General features: G+C 48.5%; 2 long non-coding RNA genes across 2 annotated transcripts; both read left to right on the forward strand.

Moving 5' to 3' along the window:
- The first annotated feature begins 8,322 nt into the window (after positions 1-8,322).
- On the forward strand, positions 8,323-9,799 carry LOC131910587 (uncharacterized). Its single transcript, XR_009379174.1, has 2 exons — positions 8,323-8,488; positions 9,583-9,799. It is a non-coding gene; the product is annotated as an uncharacterized LOC131910587 (long non-coding RNA).
- Positions 9,800-11,460: 1,661 nt separating this feature from the next.
- Positions 11,461-22,945, forward strand: LOC131910588 (uncharacterized). Its single transcript, XR_009379175.1, has 6 exons — positions 11,461-11,742; positions 12,289-12,773; positions 19,947-20,036; positions 22,010-22,085; positions 22,159-22,273; positions 22,848-22,945. It is a non-coding gene; the product is annotated as an uncharacterized LOC131910588 (long non-coding RNA).

A 22,945-nucleotide genomic window follows, 5' to 3' on the forward strand; every position in this document is an offset into this window, starting at 1 on the left:
TTATTTGAAAGCAAGTTCATGGTCAGATTCCACTGAAGGCTTGGGGTCAGTTTTCCTGGGCCACTCCTTGCACATGGCTCTGGCCTCTCATGTATGCCCTTCTAATTCAGCTTTATGGTTTATTTGTTCTGCAAGCCATTTTTTGAGACTTTACCCAGAGCTAGGCCTCGCCTAACATCTGGGAGTCCAAAGATGGCTGAGAACTACTTTGTTGGCCAGAAGAGTGTTTTATTATAAGTGCCCTCAATTTTGCCCACTGTGGCATAGGTTTGTCTTCTCTGGAATGGAGCATGGGCTTTCTGAAGCAAGTAGAACCTCTGTGATCTCCGAGGTGGCATACTCTGCTTCTGAGCTTGACAACATGACTTCTTAGAGGGATCACAGAGCAAATTTCACCTCTGCCACTTAAAACCTTAGTTCTTAAGAGTTTGAACCCTTGGGGCCTGGAAGTCACTGCTGGGACTGGAGGCATTTGGGTACAGGGCAGAGGATAGACCAGATGACCTTTGACATTCACCGTGACACTGCAGTTTGGACATTCAGGACCTGGCTTACGGTAGACGTTGACTTTGCCCTCCATTTTTTTTTCCTAGGCTTATTGATATTTCTGGTCGAAGTCCACCAACAGGCATCATCCAATGGGGATTTATATGGCATGGAAGTAGGGCACAGTTTCTAGCCGTTACATTTTACGACTTGGCTGGGGCAGGAGGGCAACCCTCCTCTCTCCAGTTTGACGTGTCGTCGAGTGTGGCGGTTGAAGCAGGGCAGGGCATCCAAGTGGCACAGCTCCTGCCCCTTGTCTTGCTTTCTCACTCCATCTTGCCCCCTCTGCGTTTATTTTCAGAGGTGTCATCTGTATGTTACGTTGTGAAGGGGTGAGGAAACACAGCTTGGGCAAGCAAAATTTGGCTTTGTAGCTTATTTGTTCAATGATTTTTTTTTTTGAGACTCTACCCTGGGTTAGACCCTGCCTAAGATCTAAGAGTCCAAGATCCACTTGTGGCCAGAAGATCACCACTGAATTACAGAGAAACACCATTAGTACCACGATGGGAGAACACCCCGTGTTACAGGGGACAGGAGGGCACCCATCTCACACAGCTGGGGTGCTAGGGTGCTACCCATAAGAGGTGGCCTGTACCCTGTATCTTGAAATGTACATAGGAATTTTCTGGAAGAAGAGGGAAGAACGTGGCTACAATATCCCCAGAGACAGGTCAGGTAACATACCCCACATGTGATTTTTATAAAATAATGCTCCATGAAAGTTAGGTAATCTGTCCAACAGGAAGGCTGGTCATCATAGACTCTCTGGGGAGACACTCAGCATCCTCACCTTATTCTGGGCCCAGGTAACATCCAGTTTCCACTATAAAGAAATGTTCGCATGGGTGGCGGTGGTGGTGCATGCTTTTAATCCCAGCACTCGGGAGGCAGAGCTAGGTGGATCTCTGTGAGTTCAAGGCCAGTCTGGTCTACAGAGCAAGATCCAGGACAGGCACCAAAACTACACAGGGAAACCCTGTCTCAGAAAAAAAAAAAAAAAAAAAGAAAAGAAATGCTCACACTTCAGACATGGAAGGGGCTGTGTGTGTACCACTGCCCACATGTGAAGGTCAGGGGTCAACCTTCAGGAGTTGGTTCTCTCCTTCCTCCATATGGGTCTCAGGGACTGAACTCAGGTTGTCAGGCTGAGAGGCATGCACATTTATCTGCCAAGACACGTCCACGGTCCAACATTGTTCTCTTAAATTCTTACAAACCCTACTTCAGAGGACGTGGTGTTAGGCACACAGTGCTTCTAGCTAGTGGGTGAGGGGGTTCCAGTGAGGGAAAGCAGTCTGCTGAAGTGTGGCTGTCCAAGGACACCATGCTGAGGAGAAAGCCAACTTTCCCTAGCCCTGCCTCTGGTGACTGACAGGTGTGTTTACAGCATTTCCTTTGGCCTAGTAGGGTCTCAGTTTCCCTGTCTATTTATGTTACAGGACAAAGGCCAGACTTTAAAGGTGTAAATATGAGCTGGATGTGGCAGCATGCACCTTTCATCCCAACACTCAGGGCATGAGATCAGGAGGATCACAAGTTCAAGGTCATCCCCTTCTACGAAGAGTTCACCATGAGCTACATACCCCAAAACAGTAAACAAAAGAACACAATAGAACGATGTACACACATCAAAATGTCACAGGGAACGTCATTTCTTGCATTCTAGCTTAGAAAGAGTCTAAGTCTTGGAGATGGCTCATCGAAGAGCGGGGTTTGAATCCCCAGAACCCACGTAAACACCAGGTTGACATGGTGGCCTGCCTGTAATTTCAACCTCAGAAGGAAGGCAGGGACAAGAGCTTCTCAGAGGAAGCTGGTTAGTAAGGACCCCACCTCAAGCCCAGATTCTTGGCTGGACAACGGCAGGGCGGGCAGGAGCCTCCGCCTCTGGAGAGCGGCAGGTGCTGGTAGCTGAGTGGCAGGTGTAGCGTCTTGTGACAGCCACACCAGTCCACACTATGACGTAACCTCTCTCATCCTGATTGCTCTATCCTGGAGGCCCAAGGTCGAAGCCTGTGACATCTGTGTCTGTGCACTGTGCCTTCCTGCCACGTCCCTGACCGCACTGATGGAGCATGGGAGAAAGCAGCAGCTGTCTGTCTCTCCTCCACACGACATTGACAGCAGCACTCAGCGTCTCCTGGGGCTCTCTCGGCCTCGGACAAATGGCTGTTACAGCGACAGGATAATGGTGATATATGCAGGGCCTGCCAGTTGGTTAGGCCGGTGGCTTTAATGGCTATCTTGGAGGTGACATTCCATTAGGGGTGATTGAACTTAATTTTAATGGCAGGATGACTTAATGTTTCATCTTCCCTCTTCAGGCTCCAAGGTCAGTCAGAAAACTTTTTTCCCCCCAGGAATTGTATTACAAAATCTTCACAATGTACCGGTTTGGGAATGCTAACATTCTGAACCATAATGGGCAATTGTACAAACAGGCTTGTTTGTCCACTTAGGCCTACCGTCCTTAGAGTCCGATAGCCTTGGGTTGAATGTGAACTCCACTACTGGCTGTACGGCTCAGGTCACTTACACAGCCACCCTGTGCTTCAGTCAGTCTCCTTATCTGTACAGTTGAGTAATGAATCTATAGGGCTGTGAACTGTTGGCCTGGCGCTGGGTGGCTGTGAGTGTCACATGATTTTGGGTGTGTGAATCATATGGAACCCTGCCCCAGACAGGGAAGAGCTGTGGAAAAGGCTGTCTTGATGTCCTAATGGTGTTTCTCACGGCTGAAACGATGCCAGGTTTATTTTAGTTCAAGGTTTTGGGGGATTTCAGGCCACCAGGATGGGGAAGACATGGTAGCAGGAGGGTTAGCGGGAGATGAAGGCGGCTGACCAGGAGACAGACAGGAGATGGGAAGCAGGCCTGGGGCTGTAGCCCTCAATACCTGTCCCCTGGTGACCTACTTCCATCAGCCAGCCACCCCCCCCCCCAAAGGTTCTATACCCTTCCCACAACCACGCTACCAGCTGAGGACCAGGTGTTCAAAATAGGAGCCCATGGCAGACATTTTAGATTTAAACTCCAATATTTGAGTTTGGTTGTGATTTCCTGACTGTGGTTGCCATGTGACCAATCCCCTCCTGCTCCCCCTACCCCCACTGCCTTCTCCTCTGTGATGGACTGTGTCCCCCCGTGTAGGAAAAGACTGGTAGATGGTTGGGTGGGGTCAGGGGTGCAGGGAGGAACAGGCAGAGGCTGATGTGGAGAGTGCACTGGGGTCCTTTCAGAGGCATGGGGGAAGCTGGGTTCATGGACGTCAGAGCTGGGGTCAGAACCTGGCATTTGCAAGCCAGGTGGGACTGGGGTGGAGCTTTAGAAGTCATTTCAGGGGTGAGTGGGTTTCTCGGTTCCTTGGGGAGAGGGGAGCAAAGAGAGATGAGTAGAGTCAAGGTGGAGGGCATAGTCATACGATCAGAGACTCTGGAAGGCTGGACAAAGACTAGCACCCTGATGAAGCAGCCAGATGGATGTCTATAGGTGTCAGCCAGCAGCCTAAGAGGCCAAGAGAGCTGGAGAGACTGGGGCTGCTGGGGTCAGCTGGGCAGCTTGTGTGGGGGCAGGTATAAAGGGCCTTTGGGGGACATGGGGATCCAGGAAGGAAGGTCTATGGTGGGTGAGTCAACAGCAGTCTTGGCTCTACGAAACTCTGTAAAATGCTGTTTCCCTTCTCAGCTGGGAGTCCCTTCACTATTGATAGATATGAAGCCTCTATGAGGCCAAGTCTCTTGACACCCAACCACAGCTCCAAGCCCTGGACCATGGGCAGCCAGCTACTCAGTCCATCTGTGATGATGAATCTTGATTGTCAACTTGACAGGATCTAGAGTCACCATGGAAACAAGGCTCCAAGCGTGTCTGTGAAGGATTATCTAGATTAGGTTTTCTGAGGTGTGAAGACCCACTTTGAATGTTGGTGGCACTGTTGGGCTGGGGCAGGGGTCCCAGACTAAATAAAAGGAGAAAGCAAGCGCCAGCATCCATCTGTCTCTGCTTCCTGATTGTGATTGCCATGTGACCAATCCCCTCCTGTTCCCCCAGCACTCCCCAGTCCCCAGCCCCCCCCCCCCACTGCCTTCTCCTCCATGATGGACTGTGTCCCCTGGAACTGTGAGCCAAGCAAACCTTCTCTTCTGTGGGTTGCTTTTGCCAGGCATTTTGTTACATTTTGTTACATTTTGTTACATAATGAGGGCCTGGGACCTGTGGACTCTAGGCTGCTTCTGCAGGGTTAGCACATGGGTTAGTTATTGTCACCCACTCTCTTTCTGTTTCTTTCAATTCTCCTGGGACTCCCCAGACTCAGGACAAAGACTAAGCCATCAGGTTGGGAGACTATGTAGTGAAGTCCCCAGCATTTTTATATCCTAAGTTGTCCCATCTCTTTGATATTTGGCCTGTATTAAGCTCAAACATTTCAATGGGCCCTTGGAGAGGGAAGGAGAGAGGCTGGGCTGCAGGTGACCTTTGGCCCTCTGTGGTGCTACTTGATCCATTTGAAGAAGTGAATTGAACATTGGACCTATTATTCTTTAATACTCAGCAGCCTCCACTCCTCTTCTGAGCAGACTTTTGTGTCCCTTGACAACCATTTGATAACTCGTGAGTTATGCAAGAAAACCCACAGATAAGAAAGCAGAGCAGTGTGGGGACTACAAGGTCCCCGTGGAATAATTGATATCTGGGCTAAGGTCTTTGTTCTGGCACATTCCGTGGTAGCTAGTACTTCTGAAATGGCCCAAGAGGTTCTTGCTTCTTAGTACTCAGATTGTGAGCCCACTCCCGCATGGAGGAGGGCTGACCATGGTAACCACCGGGATACTGTGGAAATGACCATGTGTGACCTCTGAGGCTGAGTCACGTATACATGGTGTCTTCTATTCTGTTTGCTTGGGTCACTGTGGAGGAAGCTAGCTGCTACCTTAGAAGGACGCTCCATCAGCTGCATGGACAGTCCAATGTAGGAAGGACTTAAGACCCCTTGCCAGTGGCTAGCACCAACCTGTCAGATGGGCAACCATGAAGCCATCTTGGGTGTGGATCTTCCAGTCCCAGCCAAACCTTGAGATGATGGTACCCTTGACTCACAGCAGCACACAGAAGAGTCTGAGTCTGACCTGCTGGGCAAAGCTGCTCCAGGAGGTACAGCTCAGCCCGGACTCACCTACAGTTCTCACTTCTGGTGTTTTCATGCCACCTGTGTTGTATTTGCTGCCCCCACCCCTACCCTGTGATGCTGGTGTTGGCACGCAGGTTCGCAGAGGCCCTCAATGCCTGGCCATCCCTTCCACCTGAGTCATTGCAGGGACCTGGGGTGTTCTTTTCCAGGCTCTGAAGTTCCCACCAGAGTAGTGTAGGAGCTGGTACACCACCGGGACCCTCTGGCAGTGGATATTCACTGTGGGACTTGGCAGAGGTGGGCAGCATGCTGTCAGGAGGATATACATTAGCACACGGCCCCTGGAGTCTCGTCACCTCTATCTGAGGTGTTAACCTTTGACTCTGTGACCAGCGCCTGAGACAAACAATTAGAAAGGAGAGAAAGTTTATTTTGAGTCATGGTTTCATGGTTGAAAGTCCACAGCCAGATTGATCACTTTCAGCGGTGTGATTAGGGCAGGCATAGTGTCGGAAGAATGTAGTGGAGGGACATTGCTCACCTTGTGGCAGCCAGGAAGCAGAGAAAAGGGGGCAGGAGACACATGCCAGTGATGTATGTTCTCCAATATTCCCCACCTTCTACTTTCTACCACCATCCAATAGTATTGTTAAATTATGAATCCATGAAGGGATCAATCATTGATTAGGCCAGAGTCCTTAATCACTTCCCCAGAGCCCATCAGCTGATGTATTAGTTACTTCTCATTGCTGCAACAAAACACCTAAAAAAAACCAACCTAAGCAGGAAGGATTTATTTTGGCTCATGGTTCAAGGGCATCGTGGAGGGGAAGGCATGGCAGTAGGAGCTTGAATCAGCTGGTCACACCGTGTCTGTAGTCAGGAAGCTGAGAGAGATGAACGCTGGTGCTCAGCTCACTTTCCCCCTTCCAACATGTATTGTTGTTATTATTATCATTATAATTGTCATTGTGTGTGCCCACTCCCACACATGCTCACAGGTGACATACATGCACACTCCATGGTGCATATGTGGAGGTTTGAGGATCAACTCCTGGAGCAGTTTCTCTCCTGTCAGCTTCTCCTGAGTTCTGGGGCTCGAACTCGGTTGTCAGGATGGCACAGGAAGCACCTTTCCCCCACTGGGCCGTCTCACCATCCCTCGCTTTTTCTTTTCGAGCAGTCCAGGACGTCAGCCCTTGCAGGGTGCCACTCATAATTAGGGTGGCTCTTCCTACCGCAGCTAACATACTCTAGATAATCCCTCACAGGCCTGCCCAGAGCTTGTCTCCTAGGTAAGTCTAGCTCTACCATATTGACAACCAACATTAACTTTCACTGCTGGCCACCAAGCCCCCAAGATCCTTCAAGGGCATCTCAGACTGAAGCGGTGGCATGGGGCTTCCCTTTGCTAAGGATTTTTTTTTTTTGCGGAGAGCTCTCTGGGTCTCATCTAACCTATGAGGAGCAGGTCTCCACAGTTGCTAATGAGGGTCCTTGAGTTGCATGCTTCCCGGTCAGAGAGATGGGACTAGTGACCCTTGAGAACTAGCAGAGCTTTACTATGCTTGAGAGCCACTGAGCGGCCACGGTGAAAGCATGATCTGGCGTGCAGCCAGTATTGTGTGAGCATCAGTTGAACACATGATGCCTGAAGGGTAGGCGTCTCTTACCTTCTGCTCTGATTGGAGGAACTCAAGGTGAGGGCTTCCCTGTGATTCTGACTCGGTTGCACAGGGAAACTGGAGCAGGCCTCGGGGGTGAGTGCCAGGGACTTTTGACTTGTGAGATGAGGTGAAGGAACTGAGGCTGATACTCTACAGTGAGGACTTGCAGGCATGTCCTGCCTGACGTCACCAGCAGGGGCTTCCTGGCTTAGAAAAATTTAGCTCCCCTTCTTTGGTTCAAGGTGCTGAGAGGGAGGAGGGACTTGGGTGAACACATGTGAACTCCACCCGGAGGAGAACATTGTTAGCTTTAGGGCAGGTCATGGTGCTCGGGAGGGAATATGCTGCCTGTCTCAGGGGCTCTTCAGTCTCAGCCATGTGAAACAGGGGCTCGTGTGTGGAACCAATCGTTCCTCTTGGAGTGGCCGTGGCTCTGGTCCATGAGCCACGTGCACAGGAGCCCTGCAGAGGCTGTATTCTGCGGTGGCCCTGGAGTGGAAGGTCAAGTGTGTTGGGTGAGGGACTATCCTGTCCTCTAGGAAGCTCACTGTGACTATTCTGTGTGTGGTCTGCCTACTCTAAATGGCAACGTCTTACTTGATATAATGGACATTTAACATTTTCAAAAGATCAGGAAAAACATCACAGAGCCCTACCACTCCTGGGAAGCGTGTGAGTCACTGGTACCAGAGGTCCTCGTGTCCTTTTCTTGGTCATTGATCTTGTGAGTCACACCCCGAGTCATTTCTTCTGAAGTTCTTAATTGTAGTAAAAAAAAAAAAAAAAAAAAAAAAAAAAAAGTGGCCTTGTAGAAGCGCAAGCTAAGACACTGTCACAGAAGGAATTCAGATGTCCCTTGGGCAGATAGGTTGGGAGAGGACAGAGGTGATGGCTGTGATGTCACAGTCATGTTCAACCTGTAGCTCTTTGCCATAGAAGCCTTTCCAAGGGGGCAGCCATGCTGCTAGGGTCCCTGGGATGGTGGCCCTTGCTTAGCTTCTGCAGTGCGGGCTGGGACTGGAGGCTGAACCCAAGGCCTCTGTCAGCTGCTACAAATTCACTCTCTCCACATCACTACAAGAGCCCTGGACCTGGAGTGTCACCAAACTGACTCAGCTTGCTTCCTTCAGGAGAGCTCAGGCTGGTGCGAACTGGAGGCTCTGGAGAGGCCTGGTGCCTGTTCCCTGCCCATACCCGTGCTGTTCAGACCTCTCCCTTTAAGTCAGCTACAATGGTCCACACGTTCTTCCCCGAGGCAGTGGCTTGCTAACTTCTAACACGAGTTCTGAGTGGGTAGCTTTGGAAGAATCCTAGGGAGAAGCTATAAGCACTCCGACCTGCCGGGGTGGCGGGGGGGGGGGGGGGGGGGGAGTGGGGGGAGGCAGTTGTTTTCTTTCTGTGGGTTTCAGAGAGAGCGTCATCGCATCTTGTGAAAAGCATTGCTCTTCTACAGACAGAGAAGCAAAGCTGTGACCAGAGGGCCCTTGGGGTGAAACATCTGAAGCCTGAGGCTGAGAGAGCCACAGGGGATGGAAGGAAGCAGTTAAAACCCCCGGGGAAAGCTCAGCCCACAAGGAACGCAGGTCAGGGTGGATTCAGCCGTCACACTGGCCTTTGGAGAGGAATATTCTAGGGCTACTAGTCTTTTCTTTCCTCAGCCAATCACAGGGACCTGCTATCTGTTGAAGCTGGTTTGAATAAATGTCCCTGCTAGTGGCTGGCTGGTGTCATTAGGAAGCGGGCATGGGCCATGCTTGCAGAAGCACAGCAGTCCTTCTGTTGGCAATCATGTCTTGCAAACAAGCAGAAGTTGGTCCGTGTGCAGAGATCCTTCTGGATCTCTTGGCCTCCCTGTGTACGCACTCCTCCTTGGCCTAAGCCTCCTTCCTCCAGGAGTGGAGTCTAGGGACTGGCGGTGGGCAAGTGTGACAATGATCTGCTTACCACGAGAATCTGGTGGGAGAAAGGCTTACTTTAGTTCAGTTTTGTTTTTGAACCAATAACTCATTTTCTAGTCTCACAGCTCAAAAAGATAGGAAACATGGATTTTATCTTTGCTGCTATCGGCTCTGATCCAATGGGGTTACTTGTGTTAGGTTTTTGGATGTCTTTATTAAATACAAGCAAGACTTGTGTGTGTGTGTGTGTGTGTGTGTGTGTGTGTGTGTGTGTGTGTGTGTGTTTGCATGCACACACACGCACACACAAATCTTTTCTTCTCTTTCCTCTCTTTGACAGGAATGGAGAGACTCACTGGCTCTTAGGATGATGGAAGGAGGCTCAGTCTCACTGCACTCAGCGGAGTGTAAGTGAAGACTGTAATGGAGTCACCGTTGTCAAGGCTGACACCAGTGAGTGTTCCGTGAAGAATGCTGGGGGACTTTGCTCTTTTCACTGAGCTGCCTATTTTGGACATCTTTCAAATCAGTACAGCACATAAAAATGTCCTCACTCATCTTTACAGCCTTAGAGTATCTTATTTATGGCCACACAATAAATTGATCTTCCTTATCGCCGGTTACCTGTAGGTGTTTGGTTTACTTCCTATCTTTTGCTACTGCAAACTGTAAACCAGGGCACTTCCTCCATGTTTCAGCTGCAACTGAAGGACAAATTCCAGTAAGCAGGATAATTAGGGCAAAGAGTAAGTGTATTTTTACTTTTGATAAGGTTTCCAGTTACCCCAGGAGGAGCTGTATGCTATGCACAGTCCACTTTCTCACCCCTCGGACTCATCACAGCTTAAATTTGCATGACTCTTCTTCAGTAAGATTGAGCCGTGTGTGTGTGTGTGTGTGTGTGTGTGTGTGTGTGTGTGTGTGTGCAGGCTCGTGTGTGTACGGAGGATAAAAGTCAATGAAAGATGTCTTCCTCAGCTGCTCCCCACTTTATTCTTTCCGACAGGGTCTCTCACTCCTGCAGATTACAGGTTTGGCTGCACGGACTGGTCAGCAAGCTCCATGTTCTGCCTTTTTCTACCATCTCCGACCAGTACAAGGGCCGCAAATGTTCATCACTGCACCAGTGATGTGGGTTCTAAGAGTCCAAACTCATGCTCACACAGCAAGCACTCTACCTTCAGAGCCGTCTCCCCAGCCACTGTCACATCTTCCTTATTTAGTCATTTTCTGGTGGGCACCGAGATGATACTGTGTCTTAGCTATTGTGAAAAAATCCCAGGTATTCCTGCGTGTTTCATTTTCTGCATAAAATGTAAACGCCCCCCCCCCCCCCCGTGTGTGTGTGTGTGTGTGTGTGTGTGTGTGTGTGTGTGTGCGCGCGCGCGCAGTTGACATGAGGAGTCTTCTTTGATTGCTTTCTACATTATTTATTGAGGCAGGGTCTCTGGCTGAACCCAGAGCTCAGATTTTGTCAAATTTGGCTAGCTAGCTTCTCTGTGGGATCACGTATCTCCACCTCTGCCTCCTATGTAGTAGGAATACAGAAGATTGCCGTGCCCACTGGGCCTTTCCATGCACTAGGAATACAGAAGATTGCCATGCCCACTGGGCCTTTCCATGCACTGGGAATATAGAAGAGTTGCCGTGCCCGCTGGGCCTTTCCATGCACTGGGAATATAGAAGAGTTGCCATGCCCACTGGGCCTTTCCATGGGTTCTGAGATCTCACCTCTGGTCCTCATGTTTGCATGGCAAGGGCTTTATCTGCTGAGCATCCTCTTCAGCCCTTACAAATGAGTTTGTACTAACATTGAGATCACACTAAGCTTTTAAATGAAGATGGATGGCCTGCTGGAGACTATTGCTCTGCTGAGCGGGTGCTGGGTCTCCCCACCAGCTCTGCTCCTCTTTTGAATGTTGGTCAACTGGTTTTTCACAGTTTGATCAGGGATTGAGGGAAGGATACCTCCCCATATGGGGAAGTCTTCACAGGTTCTGCAGCTACTCCAAGCTGGAGTTGAGTATGCCCATCATCAGAGGGACACTGGCCAGTGGTAGCGTGTGACTTGACTGATCTTGAAGGCCACTCCCACACATGAATGTGAGTTTCAGATTATAACTAGGTGATCTCCTGTCCCCGCTTGCTTGTCTTCTCCTCCCCTCCCCTTCCCCTTCTCTTTCCCTCCTCCTCATGCCCCTCTCATTGATAGAGCTTGGAACTGAACTCAGAGCCTTATGCACTCTACCACTGAACCCTATTGTTGGCCTTCAGGCTGCGGCAATATTCAATGTCTGGAGACTGTAAGAAGGCACTGCAGTATTTGCTAACCATTGTACATACTGGGTTTAGGACTCTAAACCCTTTGCACATTGTCTCACCCTGGAATCCCCCAACAGCTCCAACTCTTACAAATGCCAGAGGCTCAGATGTGAAGAAGCTTCAGAGGTGGCATGTCCACAGTCTTGTTTGAAATCCAGCCCTCAGTAGCCACTTTGGGGTAAGGAGTCATGTGCAGATTTCTCAAGGAGAAGCTTCTCCAAGGAGCCTGCTGAGAGGGTGGGACAGCTGGAGCAGAAGCAGCCAGTGTTCTTGGAAGTCTCTTCCACCAGATCCTGTAGGCGGCGCTGGTTGTAGCACTGAGCACCTCTCCAGCCACACATCCTCACTCAGGAGGGCCTGGACCGGGGTTAATTCTGTGCTTTTGTGTTTATGTTTTACCATCCCCTGAAACAACCTGGGGTGGATTTCAGATCCAAGTATCAAGAACTTCCCTCTACTTAAAAAAAAAAAAAAAAATCAGGCTGGGGTATAGCTCAGTTGGTAGTGTGCTTGCCCACCATACAGGAAGCCCTGGGCTCCATTCCCAGCACCGAGTAAGCCAGGCTCAGTGGACCTTATCTGTAATCTCAGCTCTCAGAGATAGGAGAATCAGAAGGTCAAGCTTATTATCTGTTACAGAGTGAGTTTGAGGCCACCCCGAGTTACATGAGACTCTGACTCGAAATAAGTAAATGATACAAACAAATAACCATTCTTCCTGCAGACACGGCCCTGGGATTTGTGTATTCCTAGTCAGGTGTGCCCAGAGCGGAACCAAGCAGTAGGTGCAAAAGGAAAATTGCTTTCTGATTTGTTTACCTGCAATCACCTGGAGATGTCCCAGCCTATCCAACATCTGTCACACCTGGAGAAATGACTTCTCTGTCCAGCGAGACCGTCTCCCAGCTGAATACGAAGATTTTCCCTCAGAAAGGTTGGACCCTGTGTGGAGAAAGTGAGAGGCGCGTCTTTCTCACCCCCAGCAGCCAGTGCTCCATATGGTCTCCTCTTGTCCCCTTTCTCTCCAGAGTCCTCACGGTCCATTGCTTGTCTAGCATGTCTGCAGCGTGACTCTTGTTTCATGGGGCTCAGTTTCCTAGAAGTGGAAGGAACAGTCATCCATGTGGTTCATCTGGAGCATTGGGTATCGGCCAACAAGTCAGCCTCTGTGGTCAGCCTCCTCTCCTGGGAAGCAGAGGAAAGAAAGAGGTTTGTTCTCCTTTTTATTTCCCTGAAATGTGCATCTCTAAAGCCCTGGGAGAAACAGTGCTGGGAAGGAACGTCATCGCTCACTCAAGATGCTGAGCAGAGCCTGAAGGAAGAAAGAGTGGGCATTGGGCCATCAGAGCCAGTCCAAAGGAGTCTTCAAAGGAGGAAGACTTGAAGGATCCAAGAGGAGTGCAGGAGGCAAAGGCCATTCTCCTGTCTTAGCAAGCTCCACTCCTCTGTCCCTTACCAAACATTGCATGTATCTTCACCTCTGAGAACCGCAGCTGGTTCTAGTAGGAGAGAGGCGGTCAGAGGATCTCACCACAGGGATGAGAGGAACAAGCAGAGGAAGGAGAAGAGGGCCACGGCCATGCTCACGCGAAGCTAATTTGAAGATGGTTTTCTGACCATCTCCCTTCCGTCTACAACATTGTTCCTCATGTCCTGCCTGAGAAAAGGCATCCTGGGTCCACTGGGGAAATTCATTTTGATAGATTTTTCAAAGAAGAGGTCCTGCTTACACGTGCACAATTGACTCACATTACTTATTGGCAGTTGTGTGTGTGAGAGCGCGCGCACGCGTGTGCTTATGTGTGCACGTGCATGTGAAGACCAGGCGTTAACCTGGGGTGTGTTCCAAAGGCACCACTCACTCTGCTGTTTGAGACAGGGTCAGTCTCTCACCGGCCTATAACTCGTCTAGGCTAGATCAGCTTGCCAAGAGCCTCAGCACACTGCCCTTTCCGGCTCCCCAGTGCTGGGTTGCAAGCACCCCACATTATCATCCCCAGCTTCTTCTCATAGTTTCTGAGGCTCAGACTCAGGCCCTCGTGCTTGTAAAGCAAGCATGTTACCAAGGAAGCTATGTCCCCAGCCCATCAGTTCGTTTGTTTATAAATTCTCACTTACCTTCACTAGGAAGTCTCTACTTTCCCCCTCAACGAGGCTCTCGTGGGTTGTTCTAAAAACTGTTTGCAGAGCTCCAACATATTGGACCCTGACACCAACTACAACCCAGAGACCCTCATAGTTTCTGTCTCTCTTTCTCTCCCACTCTGTCTTAACTCGTCACCCGCTTTTATCACTCCCCCCCCCCCCCCAGTCACAAAAACTGAAGGTGAGAGGTTTCTGTTTTAGCTTTGATATTTCAAGGCTACTTTACGGCTCAGAATGGTTTGTCCAAAAATAACATTCACTCCTTAACTAACTAACTAACTAACTAACTAACTAACTAACTAACTCACTCACTCACTCACTGCTCTGTGAATACTTCTTTCTGCCTGATGGACCAAGACACCTGCAAATATAATACAATTAGACCAATTAACTACCTGTTGTAAGTGAGGGTAATAGCGAGAAAAAATTTTAGTGAATGGGCCCCATCATCACTCAAGGCTAGGTTAAGTCTTTAGAAAAAATAATAAATCAGAGAGCTTCATACTAATACTGTTTTTAAAGATACCTTCTCGGTATTACCAGATTCTTTCGGTAACACCCAATCTGGAACTCACTGATGGCCTTGACTTGCCAGCCACTGAGCCCCAGAGTCTCCTGTCTCTTTCTCCCACTACTGGGATGGCAGGTACACGCCTCCTGTACCTGGGTGCTGGGGATCTGCTGCACAGTAAGCATTTTACGTACTGAGCCATCTCCCCAGGGCCCATCATTGAAGTTTTTCCTGCAGCTTTCCCTTGCCAGCTCCTTATCCCATCTGAAGTACCACAAGGGTGATTTCCTAGGGATTCCTTTTCTGCTGGTGTTTTTGGGTCTCTGGCTGCCTGGTGGACGCTAACATTCAGACACCACAGTGCCGAGTGTGTGTGTCAACATGCCCGAGAAAGAGGTTTTTCTTTCTGGTGACACCATCCATTTTTCTGCCTTCCCTTTTATGCTCAGGTCTTGGGAGCACTGCGCATGACATCTGGCTTAACAGATGTGAGCTCTGGGTGACGCTCCCTTCTTCCAGGCATTGTCCCTAAAGGTGTTTGGTCTGCTCTCCCTTTCCTACGACCAAGAACCGGAGCACTATCGGCTGGAAAAGTCCATCAAGGATGTTTGTCTTTAATGTTTCTGCATGATGGCTTTGTTTACTGAACCGATCCCCACACTGCGCAGAAGGCTGCTCGCTCACTTGCTTCTGACTTGTACCGGTTTCTCAGACCCTACGTATAGGACTGTCTACATGATTTGGAAGACCCCGTGAAAAGCAGCCATGGAACCTCCTGTTCAAAAACTAAAGTCTCAAGTCAGTGACGTCAGAGTCTTGGTTTAGGAGTGGCCCCAGTAACTGCCTGGGTCACGACCCCGTGAGTCCAGCTCTTCCAGTCTCTGTAACTTTGGAGTAGCCCCTAGGCATGCTCTGTGGCTGAGCCTTTATTTGTTTCCTCCTTATTTTTAGCTGGCAAAGTAAATGAGGTCATCCTGCAAGCCTCCATGTTCCACTGACTTCTGACTTCTATTGTTGGGACTGAAAAGTCTGCCGTTGAGTGAACCGCTGTTTCTTTTCATCTTTCTTTCTCCTCCGTTTTTCTGTTTTGATTTTTGCCTTTGGCAGCTTTTTCTTACAATGTGTCCAGATTTTCATGTTTTCCTTTGATAACAATGCTTCCCTAATTTCTTTTTTTCCCCTGTTCTAGAAAAGTCTCAGGGGTTATCTTTGGAAGCACTGGCCCCCTCCCTGGCCTTCTTGAGCTCCTGTGTGAAGCACACCAAGGTTCCCCTCTGTCTCAGTGATCTCGCTGTCTTTCTGTCCTCTCCCTCACCAGCCTGTATTTGCTTAAGTGTTCTAGTCTGAACTTTCACCTACATATTAAGTTTTTAATTGGTACATATTTCACTTCTAGAAGTTATATATGGTCCCCTTAAAAACACTTCTGGTCTTTTGAAATGAATTTCTTTTCTTATAACTTTTTCATTTTTTTGTTTTATTTTGTTGTTGTTGTTTTTTTCTTTTGTATGCAATGTAGGTACACGATCATGTGGGGGTCTGTATGGGTGGTTACACATGTATGTGTTATGTGCGTGTGCTTGTGGAGGCCAGCAGTCTGTGTTAGGAGCCCTCCTTGACTGATCTCCGCCTTACGTTTTGAGTCAGGGTATCTCACTGAATCTAAGCTCATCCTTCCAGCTAGTCTGGCTGGCCAATGAGCTCCAGTGATCCACTTATTGCCTTCCCTGACCCCAGCACTGGTGTTACCTACATGAGTGACCTCATCCAACTTTTATGTGGCTTCTTTGGATCCAAACTCAAGTCCTCATGCTGAGTGGTAGACACTTTACTGACTCAGCCCTCTTTTCTCATAATTTTAATTCCCCCTCCTTTACAATTCTAATTATTTTGACCACAATTCACAACCTCTTTCTGATTGCTGGATTTTCATAGGATGTATTTTATGCCTTTGGGGATTTATTCTAGACCTGCTGCTGTATTTGACTTAGGGTTGAACCCAGGGCTTTGCACAAGCTGGGTAGGTGCTTTCCCACTGAGCTACACCCTTGCGTCTGCTGACTCATTTATAGTGGACTCATGTTCTGTAGATTTGGGTTGAGAGCTAATATTTCAGAAATGGCTCACCTTGGGAATCTGTGTGCAGAGAGGTTGAGAATCGGTTTCTGTAGGGAGTTTTTCCATTTGCTACCAAGTACCTTGGGATGTTACCAGATTGAGACTCTTCCTTAACTGACTTGGGGTTTCTAAACTGTACAAATGAGTCAATTTAATCTTTAAACTGTGTGGAGCATGGCCTGGATTTAGGCACCTGGAGGTGACCTTTCCCTTCAACACTTCCAGCCAAACCCCAAAGCCCAAAGGGCTGGTATTTTCTCTGGTACTCACCATGATCTATGCTCACTACCCTCAGGGACATCCTCAATGCCAACTATGCCTTTAGGGCCATGCTTATTATCCTGATGCACTAGAGCTAGGTATTTCACAGCCAGAGGTTTCTATTCTTCCACAGCACTTCCACAAACGGGAGTTCCTGTCATCCTGCATGTCTGATCCCACTGTGACTGGGTATTTTGAGATCTGCCTAGCTGACTTCTTAGGAAGTCAGCCAGGGGTCCTGTCTAAACTCATGGCAGGCCTGTTGGACTGATCAGGAAATGTCACCTCTGTTTGTATGGAGCTTTCTATATGATGAAACTTGGGTTCTGTTCTGCAAAGAAAACAGCCAGTGTACCCTTGCTATGGTTGGAGCGCAGTGGCTGTACCAATTTAGCGCAAAATGTGAGATGTTACAAAAAACAAACACTTAGGGGTTTGTGGACACAGAGGGTGTTGCTCATCAACGACAAGAAAACAGAAGGAGAGACATTTCGGTTCCCTGTACCTTGCCCTCACTCTGCCTCCAACCATGCCCACAGGCCACTCTTCTGTTCCTCTCTTCTGCTGTTGAGTTTCCTGCCCCTTAAATGTCTGCTTTACCAGGAAAGGAGAACACCTTCCTTCACCCGGAGGGCCCGTGGGGAAGTGAGGACATGGGACTGTGGAGGGCTGCACAGCTGAGTCGGCAGGGAAGGCAGCTGGTGGCCACTTCCTGCCTCACCCTGCAGGAAGGAGGTACCCAGGAAAAGGACGTTAGAGCTGTAACCACCGTAGATAGTTCCTGTTCCCCTCCAGGGACAGCAAGACCTCCGTGTGTGGATGCTTCTGTATTCCACATAGGGGACATATAAGCCCATAGACACCACTGAAGAGGTTCATCTGCAGTGGCTTTTTTGTTTTGTTTTGTTTTGTTTTGTTTTATCCCTTTTTCTTGGGAGAGTGAAGTGAAGGGTGTGTGTGTGTGTGTGTGTGTGTGTGTGTGTGTGTGTGTGTGTGTTGTGTGCGTGTGTGTGTGTGTGTGTGCGTACGTGCGTGCGTGCGTGTGTGTGTGTGTGTGTGTGTGTGTGTGTTGTGTATACACTCACTAATGACTATGTAGGTAGAGGTCAGAGGATCACATCATGGCTGAGTATCTTCCTCTATTGCTCTCTACCTTATTTTTAGGACAGCATCTCTCACTAAACTGGGACTCACCAATTGGTTAGACTGGCTGGCCAGCACGCCCCACAGATCCAGTTCTGCCTCCCCAGCACTGGCAAGCAGTAGGGCACTTTCGCAGCCCTGATCCTTGCACGCTCTGACAGATTCACCTCTTGGCTTGGCCCAGAAAAACCTGGTTGACTCTCCTTAGTTTTCAGCTTGGCAATAGTGCAACCCTTCTGGAGGCTGTCTTGGAAGGCTCTGTCCTAGTACTGTGATGTTCATCAACTATGTGACCATGATAGTAGATGCTGTTCTTTGAGGACCCTCCCCTGCTTCCACGGTATGTAGCAGTGAGATGAAATAGGAGACTCACAGATGAGATTAACTGTGGGGCTGTGGAAAGCATGAACTATTTCTATGGATACCCACAAAGCCCTGCTCTTCCTGCAGTCCTGTGCTTCAAGAAGCCCAGGCCCAAAAGAATCCTTTCCAGACATGTGCACTGACCTGTACTGGCAAAAACCTTTCTTTCAGGCTACCCAGCTCCTCACCCCCAAAGGCCAATGCATTACCAGTAACTTTCAAGTCTCCTGGGCTGGGAGGTGAATGCCTTGACTTATTCTACTGGGATTAAGGAAAAGTTTGAAGTCAGAAAGAGAGGTCTCTGACTGTATTTCTGCACTCTAAGGTATAGATTACAGCCTGTGTGTTTTAGCAAATAAGCATCTTACACTGAGTTGTGAGCATGAGAGCTCTGTGCCTTCGGTTCACTCCCATCTCATTAGAGTGTAAGCCGCATGAATGTTATGTGTTCATCATTATATCCCCAGGATCGGGAAGAGAGTCCAGGACCAAGGGCAAACATCTGCAGCTGGCAGAGAAATGAACATGCCAATAGCTTTTGGATAAATGAATAGAACAAAGTCATGCTGGAAACCAAAAGCTGATGCCACTAATGAAGTTCCTCATTCCACTTAATAAGACATGTCCCTCAGGATTCCACTTCCATCTTTTTCCCTAAGCAAATTTAATTCATAGTTTTGTCTCAAAGTAACATTACTGAAAACCTTTCTGCTTCTGCAGGCATTAGTGTGTCTCATATAGTCTCATGGATGCATCAACCAAGAAGTTGCAATTGAAAGGAAATGGATCACTTGATCCACCCCCACTCCCTGATTCTTGAGTTCACTGGTTCGCGTCAACAGATATTTCTCCACAAACTGTCAGAACTTGGTGAAGCGCTGCTGTTGGAGGCCTCTATGTAATGCTCTCTAGTGTAGGAATTTGGTCATGGAAAAAACATCAGCAAAGGCCTCTCTTCAGGCTTACCACATAAGTACATGGTTTTCATCCTCCAACGGCCCATGCTTGGCGCCAACCAGCCTGTTCCTCTTTTACCCTGGGGCTCAGGCTCACTTCTGTATTTTGACACTTGCCAGTCTTGCTGTCTTTACCAAAGCCATCAGTGGGAGATGACATGGTTCTTGTTGACCCTTTGGGGGCCTCACACAGATGTGGTACCTACCACAAGTACATGTTACTCCTTAGAGAAGATGTTGGGATGCTGTGAAGATTAACAGACCAGGGGTCAACAGAGAAAGCCCAAAGATTGAGGCTTCCTCATCCAGGATGCTTGAAGTCTTACTCCTGAGTATTTGCAGGCATAACAAACAAATCTTTTAATTCTCAGAGTCTGTGCCTGATCCGATTAGCCAAAGCCTGTGCTTGCGGTTCTAAAAAAGTTTTGTGCTCTTCTTCCTTGCATCTAGCAATCACCCTTCTGCTTTCTCTGTGAATTTTGCTATTCTAGGTACCTAATCTATAAGATGATGGCTGTCCACTTCTTCCTGTCTCTGTAAGAGATTTCTATACTACAAAATTTTAGGAAGGTGCTGGGTTCTAGGGTCAGCAGAATGAACAAACAGACCCCACATCTGCTCTCACAGAGCCAACACTCACTAGACAGCAGACTCAACATTTCTTTTCATATGTGTGTGTGTGTGTGTGTGTGTGTGTGTGTGTGTGTGTGTTGCATGCATGTGGAGAACAGAAGTTAACACTGGGCCCCTGTGTTTGGGATTACAGGTGGGAGGCCATACCCCCTTGTATTTATGTAGGTGCTGGGGATCCGACCTCTGGTCTTTCTGCTTCTTCTGCAGCAAGTTCCTCGTCTCCTGCCTCTGGTCTTTCTGCTTCTTCTGTAGCAAGTTCCTCGTCTCCTGAGTCATCTCCTCAGCCCCACAGTGAATATTTCTACACACCCTGTGCCCATAGGGGATTAAAGATGGATCATGGTATGTTGGGTTAGCTAATCTTTTGTCAGCTCCAATCTATCCATCTGACAGGGTCATAGGTATGAGACACTGGGAACAGTGCAGGGCATCGAAGGTGCCTAATGAGTGTGCTGTAGAGGTCAGAGGTCCACATCACATCTGAGCATCTTCTTCTATTGCTCTCTATTTTTTTTTAAGACAATATCTCTCACTGAACTGGGACACCCCAGTTGGCTGAAGGTGTGGGCCATTTTTACAGGCCTGGCCCCTGGCCACCCACCTCCAGCTCCTTTCTAATAGATAGTCACCATCTTGAGTCATCAAGATTCTCCTCATATCCCTTATTGGTGGCCATGTAACTAGAGCAGGGCTATGGGGTAAGCATCTCTATGGGATAGAGCTTGGCTAACATCAGCCACTGTGTCAGGCAGGCAGGAAGCCACCAGTAAGCCAAAAGTGTGTGAAAACACTTTAGGTACAGTAAGGTTTGTGTTTGGTTGGGTTAGGTCAACCTGGGTTGAACTGTTGCCCAGGTAGGGGGTGGAGGAGGGCTGCTGGTGGAACCAGGGCACTCAGAGTACCCCCTAGCCCAAAGATGCCTGGTGACACTATTGGTCACTGCTGGCTGTGACAGATTGGGTTGGCTGGGAGCCCTCCTCACTCTCAGTGCATGTCCTATGAAAAGAAGGGTGTCTGAGGAGGTAGCATGGTGGACAGGTGCCCTGTGTGCCCATGTTTCATTTGTTTCTACACTTGGCTTTGCTCCAGGGTCCCACACAGAGCTGATAGCTGAATGGGACCATAAGTAAACAACTGATTTGTGGTATGGTTTATAAACAGGATCTTCCACAATATAAATAATGATCCCTATGTCCTAGTGGTGCTTTTCAGCCCTTAAAACCTAATAACTCTAATAGTACAATGTTGTGCCTATTGCATTGTTTAGGGAAATTAGCAGCAGTTTCAAGCCATCATATCAGAGCCATGGCATGGTGTGTATGCCTTGTCTAGGTAGGTGGATGGCTCAAGAACCCAGGCTCCTTCTATACTGTGGCTCTGTATCCCCTATACTTTTAGAGACCTCTGCCTAGAGGTGGAACTTGATAGAGACAGTACATGTTGCCATCTTATCTCAGAGTAATAGGGAGATATAACCCCATGCCAATATTGCACTATATAAAGGGCTATGTGGGTGTGCACGGGCAGTTAGTCTCATTGCTATGACAATGGCATGAACCTCCACAGCCTCAGTCTCTGCATCTGTTAAATGGAGGACATGGAGCCTGCTTCTGAGGGTTGCTGGGAGAACCAGCACCAGCATGGAGGCACTGCTGATCCACAGTCAATGCTGTAGGCGCTACTTTCAAGGCTGTGACCGGTGCCAGAGAGAGAGGGGGGCTCTCTCACCATCTGGAGTCAGGGGAATCCAGATACATCCCACCCCAACTGCTTTCAGTTCTCTGTCCATGCCTCGCTTCTGCCTAAATAGGCCTCATAATGACCATTATGCAATATGCATTCTGTGTTTTGATTATTATGCTAATACAAGCCTATTTCATAGTGATTACAGTGTGATATGTATTATCTATTGTGATTATTATGTATATGCAAATGAATAGCTCACTCAGACATATGTCTCATAGATTCAGTCTTGCTGGGGCATTGACACAAGCTTTTAAATAGTGCCCTCATTGTTTGCCATTGTTCAAAATATCTTTTGTTATAAAAGTAATATAGGTCATTGAAAAAATGGTCAACACACAGACAGCAATAAAGTGGGACTTAGAAGCCACTTCCCTGCCCTCCACCCTGCTTGGATAAGTAACCATTGTGAACAGTCTGGCTAAATCTTTCCAGAAATATTCCATGCTCAGACACAAGCTATATAAATGCTTCTACTTTGCACAAAAGCAAATCACACTGAAATGTTATTTTGTGACTCCTTTTTCTTTTCCACTATTTTGGTGTCTGGTCTAATTTAGTCTTTTTAACAGCCACGCAGAAGCCCACAGTGGGGACGGCTGCACTCTTTCTCCCCAGAGACGAGGACGTTTAAGGATCATTACCAAGGTACCAGAATTCTCATTTTTTTTTCCTGTGAGCTAAATGTGTGCTCCCTAAACCTGCTCCTACCCTATCGCAGGTATCTTCAAATCACAGACCCATGTGAAGAGCTCACTTGCCTCTCATTAGACCCCTGTTGTGGTTTGAAGAAGTAGACAAGCTTGGTCCCAAAGCCCCTGAATGTTCTACAGAAGGTGAGGTCATGGGTGGAACCAAGGGGTCACACAGCCCTATCATGTGCCTGTAGCCTCAGCTCCCTGGAGAAACATGGCACCAGAGATATTTGGTTCCCCTTTGAGGGTGTGGCTGCAGTCCCTTTGGGGGCTGCAGTCCATTCAGGTTTAGACTCCCAACATGGCAAATATCAATGGCTTATGCAACATCAAGAGGCTTTGGACAGATACAATTACTATTTTGTGATGGTGGTGGTGAGGGGGACTCTCCTGTCTTCTTGAAGGAAATAATTCAATTGTGATGGTTTGAATAAGAATGGCCTGCCATAGGTTCATATATTTGAGTGCTTAGTTACCAGGGAGTTGAATTATTTGAAAGGATTAGAAGGATTAGGAGGTGTGTCCTTGTTGGAGGAAGTGTGTTCCTGGGGGTGGGCTTTGAGGTTTCAAAAGCCCATGCCTGGCCAGATGCTTGAGCTCTTTCTCTTCCTCCCTTCTTCCCTCCCTCCTTCTCCCTCTCTCCTCTCTCTCCCTCTCTCCTCTCTCTCTCTCTCTCTCTCTCTCTCTCTCTCTCTCTCTCTCTCTCTGCCTGCAGATCAGAATGTAGCTCTCAGCTACTCTTCTAGTACCACACCTGCCATGCATGCTGCCATGCTCCCCGCTATGATGATAATGGAAGAAACCTCTGAAACT

Source organism: Peromyscus eremicus, chromosome 5 (genome assembly GCF_949786415.1).
Source record: "Peromyscus eremicus chromosome 5, PerEre_H2_v1, whole genome shotgun sequence".
In the NCBI taxonomy this organism is placed as follows: domain Eukaryota; kingdom Metazoa; phylum Chordata; class Mammalia; order Rodentia; family Cricetidae; genus Peromyscus; species Peromyscus eremicus.